Genomic DNA, 8,200 nt, shown 5'->3' on the forward strand with positions numbered 1-8,200 from the left:
GGCGGCGGATGTCAAATCTCCTGCTTTTGGTGGGTATTTAGTTTACTGGATGTAAGCGAACCTTGAGAGTGTTCACCAGCGCCACCCTCGACCACAGCGGAGGACGTAGCACGTCCTGTAATACCGCGGCCGTGACGTAGAACGTCATCTAACGGTGAGGGCGGAAACTGTGCGAGCGCCTTCTTATGCTATATATGGCAACAAGACTGCCAGAACCAAGACCCCCGTTAAGCTATTAGCAGACATGGTAAAGGAAATGAGGCGCTTGTTTGACAAACATATTAAGGAAGCCAACCGACAACGAAACCAAGATACATAGGGGAATGCTTTTAATTTCTTTTTAAACTTTTAGTGCCAATCAATCGGTTTAAGAAAAATTACTTATAAAGCAGCAGAAAAACATCCATGCCGCCGGTGGGATCCGAACCCACGATCTCCGAATATCGCGTCCGGTGCTCTTACCAACTGAGCTACGGCGACGGATGTCCAATCTGCTGCTTTCGTGGGAATTTATGTTTACTGGGTGTAAGCGAACGTTGAGAGTGTTCACCAGTGCCACCCTCGACGACAGCGGTGGACGTAGCATGTCCTGTAATACCGCCAGTGTGACGTAGAACGTTATCTAACGACGAGGGCGGAAACTGTGCGAGAGCCCCCTTATGCTGCCTATGGCAACAAGACTAACAGAACCGAGACCCCCGTTAAGCTATTAGCAGAGAAGGTAATTAAATGAGGGGCTCGTTTGACAAACATATTAAGGAAGCCAACAGTCGCCGAAACCAAGGTGCATAGGGGAATGTTTATAATGTTTTTTTTATTTTAGTGCCAATCCATCGGTTTAAAGAAAATTACTTATAAAGCAGCAGAAAAAACAACAATGCCACCGGTGGGATCCGAACACACGACCTCCGGATATCGCGTCCGGTGCTCTTACCAACTGAGCTACCGCGACGGATGTCCATTCTGCTGCTTTCGTGGGTATTTATGTTTTCTGGGTGTAAGCGAACCTTGAGATCGTTTACCAGCGCCACCCTCGACCACAGCGGTGGACGTAGCACGTCCTGTAATACCGTGAGTGTGACGTAGAACGTTATCTAACGGCGAGGGCGGAAACTGTGCGACAGCCCTCTTATGCTATCTATGGCAACGAGACTGCCAGAACCAAGACCCCCGTTAAGCTATTAGCAGACAAGGTAAAGGCAATGAGGGGCTCGTTTGACAAACATATTAAGGAAGCGAAGAGTCACAGAAACCAAGGTGCATAGGGGAATGCTTTTATTTTTTTTTATTTTTAATGCCAATCAATCGGTGTAAAGAAAATTACTTACAAAGCCGCAGAAAAAACAACCATGCCGCCAGTGGGATCTGAACCCACGACCTCCAGATATCGCGTCCGATGCTCTTCCCAACTTAGCTACGGCGATGGATGTCCAATCTGCTGCTTTTGGTGTGTATTTAAGTTCACTAGGTGTATGAGAACCTTGAGTGTTCACCAGCGCCACCCTCGACCTCAGCGGTGGATCGTAGCCCGTCCTGTAATACCGCGAGTGTGACGTAGAACGTCATCTAACGGTGAGGGCGGAAACTGTGCGAGAGCCCTCTTATGCTATCTATGGCAACAAGACTGCCAGAACCGAGACCCCCGTAAAGCTATTAGCAGATATGGTAAAGTAAATGAGGGGCTCGTTTGACAACCATATTAAGGAAGCCAACCGACACCGAAACCAAGATACATAGGGGAATGCTTTTAATTTCTTTTTAAACTTTTAGTGCCAATCAATCTGTTTAAGGAAAATACTTATAAAGCAGCAGAAAAACAACCATGCCGCCGGTGGGATCCGAACCTACGACCTCCGAATATCGCGTCCGGTGCTCTTACCAACCGAGCTACGGCGACGGATGTCCAATCTGCTGCTTTCGTGGGAATTTATGTTTACTGGGTGTAAGCGAACGTTGAGAGTGTTCACCAGTGCCACCCTCGACCACAGCGGTGGACGTTGCACGTCCTGTAATACCGCCAGTGTGACGTAGAACGTCATCTAACGGTGAGGGCGGAAACTGTGCGAGAGCCCCCTTATGCTGCCTATGGCAACAAGACTGCCAGAACCGAGACCCCCGTTAAGCTATTAGCAGACAAGGTAAAGGAAATGAGGGGCTCGTTTGACAAACATATTAAGGAAGCCAACAGTCGCTGAAACCAAGGTGCATAGGGGAATGTTTTAATGTTTTTTTAATTTTAGTGCCAATCAATCGGTTTAAAGAAAATTACCTATGAAGCAACAGGACTTGTCGGGCTAGTTGGTTGATCATAATGCAAAAAGGACGAACTGCGCAACAAGAACACGGACGAAAGGGAGGCAGACACACACTGCCTCCCTTTCTGCCTCCTGTCTGCCTGCCTTTCGTCCGTGTCCTTGTTGCGCAGTTCGTCCTTTTTGCACCTATGAAGCAGCAGAAAAAACAACAATGCCGCCGGTGGGTCCGAACCTACGACCTCCGAATATCGCGTCCGGTGCTCTTACCTACTGAGCTACGGCGACGGATGTCAAATCTCCTGCTTTTGGTGGGTATTTAAGTTTACTGAATGTAAGCGAACCTTGAGAGCGTTCACCAGCGCCACCCTCGACCACAGCGGAGGACGTAGCACGTCCTGTAATACCGCGGCCGTGACGTAGAACGTCATCTAACGGCGAGGGCGTAAACTGTGCGAGAGCCGTCTTATGCTATCTATGGCAACAAGACTGCCAGAACCGAGACCCCCGTTAAGCTATTAGCAGACAAGGCAAAGGAAACGAGGGGCTCGTTTGACAAACATATTAAGGAAGCCAACAGTCACCGACACCAAGGTGCATAGGGCAAAGCTTTTAATTTTTTTTTAAATTTTTAGTGTCAATCAATCGGTTTAAAGAAAAATACTTATAAAGCAGAAGAAAAAACAACCATGCCGCCGGTGGGATCCGAACCCACGACCTCCGGATATCGCGTCCGGTGCTCTTCCCAACTTAGCTACGGCGACTGATGTCAAATCTCCTGCTTTTGGTGGGTATTTAAGTTTACTGGATGTAAGCGAACCTTGAGAGTGTTCACCAGCGCCACCCTCGACCACAGCGGTGGATCGTAGATCGTACTGTAATACCGCGAGTGTGACGTAGAACGTCGTCTAACGGTGAGGGCGGAAACTGTGCGAGAGCCCTCTTATGCTATATATGGCAACAAGACTGCCAGAACCGTGACCCCCGTTAAGCTATTAGCAGACATGGTAAAGTAAATGAGGGGCTTGTTTGACAAACATATTAAGGAAGCCAACCGTCACCGAAACCAGGATACATAGGGGAATGCTTTTAATTTCTTTTTAAACCTTTAGTGCCAATCAATCGGTTTAAGGAAAATTACTTATAAAGCAGCAGAAAAACAACCATGCCGCCGGTGGGATCCGAACCCACGACCTCCGAATATCGCGTCCGGTGCTCTTACCAACTGAGCTACGGCGACGGATGTCCAATCTGCTGCTTTCGTGGGTATTTATGTTTACTGGGTGTAAGCGAACGTTGAGAGTGTTCAACAGTGCCACCCTCGACCACAGCGGTGGACGTAGCACGTCCTGTAATACCGCCAGTGTGACGTAGAACGTCATCTAACGGCGAGGGCGGAAACTGTGCGAGAGCCCCCTTATGCTGCCTATGGCACCAAGACTGCCAGAACCGAGACCCCCGTTAAGCTATTAGCAGACAAGGTAAAGGAAATGAGGGGCTCGTTTGACAAACATATTAAGGAAGCCAACAGTCGCTTAAACCAAGGTGCATAGGGGAATGCTTTTAATGTTTTTTTTAATTTTAGTGCCAATCAATCGCTTTAAAGAAAATTACTTATAAAGCAGCAGAAAAAACAACCATGCCGCCGGTGGGAACCAAACCCACGACCTCCGAATATCGCGTCCGGTGCTCTTACCAACTGAGCTATCGCGACGGATGTCCAATCTGCTGCTTTCGTGGGTATTTATGTTTACTGGGTGTAAGCGAACCTTGAGAGTGTTCACCAGCGCCACCCTCGACCACAGCGGTGGATGTAGCACGTCCTGTAATACCGCGAGTGTGACGTAGAACGTCATCTAACGGCGAGGGCGGAAACTGTGCGAGAGCCGTCTTATGCTATCTATGGCAACAAGACTGCCAGAACCGAGACCCCCGTTAAGCTATTAGCAGACAAGGCAAAGGAAACGAGGGGCGCGTTTGACAAACATATTAAGGAAGCCAACAGTCACCGAAACCAAAGTGCATAGGGGAATGCTTTTAATTTTTTTTTAATTTTTAGTGCCAATCAATCGGTTTAAAGAAAAATACTTATAAAGCAGAAGAAAAAACAACCATGCCGCCGGTGGGATCCGAACCCACGACCTCCGGATATCGCGTCCGGTGCTCTTCCCAACTGAGCTACGGCGGCGGATGTCAAATCTCCTGCTTTTGGTGGGTATTTAGTTTACTGGATGTAAGCGAACCTTGAGAGTGTTCACCAGCGCCACCCTCGACCACAGCGGAGGACGTAGCACGTCCTGTAATACCGCGGCCGTGACGTAGAACGTCATCTAACGGTGAGGGCGGAAACTGTGCGAGCGCCTTCTTATGCTATATATGGCAACAAGACTGCCAGAACCAAGACCCCCGTTAAGCTATTAGCAGACATGGTAAAGGAAATGAGGCGCTTGTTTGACAAACATATTAAGGAAGCCAACCGACAACGAAACCAAGATACATAGGGGAATGCTTTTAATTTCTTTTTAAACTTTTAGTGCCAATCAATCGGTTTAAGAAAAATTACTTATAAAGCAGCAGAAAAACATCCATGCCGCCGGTGGGACCCGAACCCACGATCTCCGAATATCGCGTCCGGTGCTCTTACCAACTGAGCTACGGCGACGGATGTCCAATCTGCTGCTTTCGTGGGAATTTATGTTTACTGGGTGTAAGCGAACGTTGAGAGTGTTCACCAGTGCCACCCTCGACGACAGCGGTGGACGTAGCATGTCCTGTAATACCGCCAGTGTGACGTAGAACGTTATCTAACGACGAGGGCGGAAACTGTGCGAGAGCCCCCTTATGCTGCCTATGGCAACAAGACTAACAGAACCGAGACCCCCGTTAAGCTATTAGCAGACAAGGTAATTAAATGAGGGGCTCGTTTGACAAACATATTAAGGAAGCCAACAGTCGCCGAAACCAAGGTGCATAGGGGAATGTTTATAATGTTTTTTTTTATTTTAGTGCCAATCCATCGGTTTAAAGAAAATTACTTATAAAGCAGCAGAAAAAACAACAATGCCACCGGTGGGATCCGAACCCACGACCTCCGGATATCGCGTCCGGTGCTCTTACCAACTGAGCTACCGCGACGGATGTCCATTCTGCTGCTTTCGTGGGTATTTATGTTTTCTGGGTGTAAGCGAACCTTGAGATCGTTTACCAGCGCCACCCTCGACCACAGCGGTGGACGTAGCACGTCCTGTAATACCGTGAGTGTGACGTAGAACGTTATCTAACGGCGAGGGCGGAAACTGTGCGACAGCCCTCTTATGCTATCTATGGCAACGAGACTGCCAGAACCAAGACCCCCGTTAAGCTATTAGCAGACAAGGTAAAGGCAATGAGGGGCTCGTTTGACAAACATATTAAGGAAGCGAAGAGTCACAGAAACCAAGGTGCATAGGGGAATGCTTTTATTTTTTTTTATTTTTAATGCCAATCAATCGGTGTAAAGAAAATTACTTACAAAGCCGCAGAAAAAACAACCATGCCGCCAGTGGGATCTGAACCCACGACCTCCAGATATCGCGTCCGATGCTCTTCCCAACTTAGCTACGGCGATGGATGTCCAATCTGCTGCTTTTGGTGTGTATTTAAGTTCACTAGGTGTATGAGAACCTTGAGTGTTCACCAGCGCCACCCTCGACCTCAGCGGTGGATCGTAGCCCGTCCTGTAATACCGCGAGTGTGACGTAGAACGTCATCTAACGGTGAGGGCGGAAACTGTGCGAGAGCCCTCTTATGCTATCTATGGCAACAAGACTGCCAGAACCGAGACCCCCGTAAAGCTATTAGCAGATATGGTAAAGTAAATGAGGGGCTCGTTTGACAACCATATTAAGGAAGCCAACCGACACCGAAACCAAGATACATAGGGGAATGCTTTTAATTTCTTTTTAAACTTTTAGTGCCAATCAATCTGTTTAAGGAAAATACTTATAAAGCAGCAGAAAAACAACCATGCCGCCGGTGGGATCCGAACCTACGACCTCCGAATATCGCGTCCGGTGCTCTTACCAACCGAGCTACGGCGACGGATGTCCAATCTGCTGCTTTCGTGGGAATTTATGTTTACTGGGTGTAAGCGAACGTTGAGAGTGTTCACCAGTGCCACCCTCGACCACAGCGGTGGACGTTGCACGTCCTGTAATACCGCCAGTGTGACGTAGAACGTCATCTAACGGTGAGGGCGGAAACTGTGCGAGAGCCCCCTTATGCTGCCTATGGCAACAAGACTGCCAGAACCGAGACCCCCGTTAAGCTATTAGCAGACAAGGTAAAGGAAATGAGGGGCTCGTTTGACAAACATATTAAGGAAGCCAACAGTCGCTGAAACCAAGGTGCATAGGGGAATGTTTTAATGTTTTTTTAATTTTAGTGCCAATCAATCGGTTTAAAGAAAATTACCTATGAAGCAACAGGACTTGTCGGGCTAGTTGGTTGATCATAATGCAAAAAGGACGAACTGCGCAACAAGAACACGGACGAAAGGGAGGCAGACACACACTGCCTCCCTTTCTGCCTCCTGTCTGCCTGCCTTTCGTCCGTGTCCTTGTTGCGCAGTTCGTCCTTTTTGCACCTATGAAGCAGCAGAAAAAACAACAATGCCGCCGGTGGGTCCGAACCTACGACCTCCGAATATCGCGTCCGGTGCTCTTACCTACTGAGCTACGGCGACGGATGTCAAATCTCCTGCTTTTGGTGGGTATTTAAGTTTACTGAATGTAAGCGAACCTTGAGAGCGTTCACCAGCGCCACCCTCGACCACAGCGGAGGACGTAGCACGTCCTGTAATACCGCGGCCGTGACGTAGAACGTCATCTAACGGCGAGGGCGTAAACTGTGCGAGAGCCGTCTTATGCTATCTATGGCAACAAGACTGCCAGAACCGAGACCCCCGTTAAGCTATTAGCAGACAAGGCAAAGGAAACGAGGGGCTCGTTTGACAAACATATTAAGGAAGCCAACAGTCACCGACACCAAGGTGCATAGGGCAAAGCTTTTAATTTTTTTTTTAATTTTTAGTGTCAATCAATCGGTTTAAAGAAAAATACTTATAAAGCAGAAGAAAAAACAACCATGCCGCCGGTGGGATCCGAACCCACGACCTCCGGATATCGCGTCCGGTGCTCTTCCCAACTTAGCTACGGCGACTGATGTCAAATCTCCTGCTTTTGGTGGGTATTTAAGTTTACTGGATGTAAGCGAACCTTGAGAGTGTTCACCAGCGCCACCCTCGACCACAGCGGTGGATCGTAGATCGTACTGTAATACCGCGAGTGTGACGTAGAACGTCGTCTAACGGTGAGGGCGGAAACTGTGCGAGAGCCCTCTTATGCTATATATGGCAACAAGACTGCCAGAACCGTGACCCCCGTTAAGCTATTAGCAGACATGGTAAAGTAAATGAGGGGCTTGTTTGACAAACATATTAAGGAAGCCAACCGTCACCGAAACCAGGATACATAGGGGAATGCTTTTAATTTCTTTTTAAACCTTTAGTGCCAATCAATCGGTTTAAGGAAAATTACTTATAAAGCAGCAGAAAAACAACCATGCCGCCGGTGGGATCCGAACCCACGACCTCCGATTATCGCGTCCGGTGCTCTTACCAACTGAGCTACGGCGACGGATGTCCAATCTGCTGCTTTCGTGGGTATTTATGTTTACTGGGTGTAAGCGAACGTTGAGAGTGTTCAACAGTGCCACCCTCGACCACAGCGGTGGACGTAGCACGTCCTGTAATACCGCCAGTGTGACGTAGAACGTCATCTAACGGCGAGGGCGGAAACTGTGCGAGAGCCCCCTTATGCTGCCTATGGCACCAAGACTGCCAGAACCGAGACCCCCGTTAAGCTATTAGCAGACAAGGTAAAGGAAATGAGGGGCTCGTTTGACAAACA

At 48.5% G+C, this 8,200-nt stretch overlaps 1 non-coding gene across 1 annotated transcript; it reads right to left on the reverse strand.

Moving 5' to 3' along the window:
* Positions 1–4,366: 4,366 nt before the first annotated feature.
* TRNAS-CGA (transfer RNA serine (anticodon CGA)) lies at positions 4,367–4,440 on the reverse strand. The gene has a single exon. It is a non-coding gene; the product is annotated as a tRNA-Ser (tRNA).
* Between the last annotated feature and the right edge of the window lie 3,760 nt (positions 4,441–8,200).

The sequence above is a fragment of the Amblyomma americanum genome, chromosome 7 (genome assembly GCF_052857255.1).
Source record: "Amblyomma americanum isolate KBUSLIRL-KWMA chromosome 7, ASM5285725v1, whole genome shotgun sequence".
Taxonomy (NCBI): domain Eukaryota; kingdom Metazoa; phylum Arthropoda; class Arachnida; order Ixodida; family Ixodidae; genus Amblyomma; species Amblyomma americanum.